Source organism: Aplysia californica, unplaced genomic scaffold, assembly GCF_000002075.1.
Source record: "Aplysia californica isolate F4 #8 unplaced genomic scaffold, AplCal3.0 scaffold00083, whole genome shotgun sequence".
Lineage (NCBI taxonomy): Eukaryota > Metazoa > Mollusca > Gastropoda > Aplysiida > Aplysiidae > Aplysia > Aplysia californica.
In genome coordinates this window covers 1,015,829-1,016,935 of record NW_004797353.1, presented here as the reverse complement: position 1 = coordinate 1,016,935, position 1,107 = coordinate 1,015,829, and the positions used below count along the sequence as shown (strand labels likewise).

The following is a 1,107-nucleotide window of genomic DNA, read 5'->3' as shown; positions in this document are numbered from 1 at the left end:
GTGTGTGTGTGTGTGTGTGAGTGTGTTTAAGGGGACGAGGGGGGATGGGGAAAGAATATGCCTCCAAAAGAAAATGAAAAGAAACTGAAAAGAAAAGGATGAAGGCTTGTACAAGAAAAAACAGTTGAGAGGGCGAGAGCAAATAGGGTCTTAACAAATATGTGATTTAAAACGCACAGAACAGATTAGGGGTCAATGGGGTTTATCGACAATCGAATTAATGTAAAGTGTAATACTGTTGCTGATAAAAGGATTGTAATAGGGTCCTTCCGTGGTCGATCTTCTTGGGCAGGCCATACAGTGGGGAAAGTGCAACGCCAAAACAAGGGCGCCTTATCATGGAACAAATTGGAAACGGTCTATAATTATCTAGCACTCAAAGATATTGATGGTAAATACGACAAAAATCATGCCCACGGGAATGAGAAAATCTAAGAAAATGTCTGTGCGCATACAATCATAAATATATACAAATAATAAAATACGTTGCAGCCTGTTACATAATTATATTATTCGTTCTTTAAAAGAAGCCCGGCATTCCGCTTGCACGCAAGACAAGACAAGAGAAAATATACATGATGAGCAAGCAAACGATTGGCCTTTTTGTGTCAGTCATACCCAGAGAGCGTGCGTATGTGGCTTCCGTCTGACTGGATTCTTAGCCAGAAAGAAGGCTATTCAAGAAGTGGCGCTGCTGATAAATAGAGATGGGAAATATTATAAGATTCTCACAACTAAAAAGGGACTCTCCCACCCCTCTCCACGCCCATACACGCATTCACGCACGCCCACCCATACATCACACTTGCGCACACGCACGCACACAAATACATATGTTTATACAAACACACACTCACACACACACACACACACACACACACACACACACACACACACACACACACATGCGCACACACACTCACAAAGTCGGATTCAAAAGGCCAACAGACAGAATTCACCTTCATTACTCCTCAACACGGGCAGCTTATCGACGGAACTGCTTTTTTTACCTGTTGTTTTACCCTTTCCTCAAGACGGGTCCGTTTCTTTTTTCTTTTGTTATTTATTAGTTTTTTGTAGTTGGTTTTTTTTTTTTGTTGTTGTTTT

The 1,107-nt window shown here is 41.3% G+C and overlaps 1 protein-coding gene across 1 annotated transcript in view; it reads left to right on the top strand.

The window, feature by feature from the left end:
• Positions 1-1,107, top strand: part of LOC106011274 — a 35,119-nt gene that overhangs the window by 31,206 nt on the left and 2,806 nt on the right. The window lies entirely within an intron of this gene.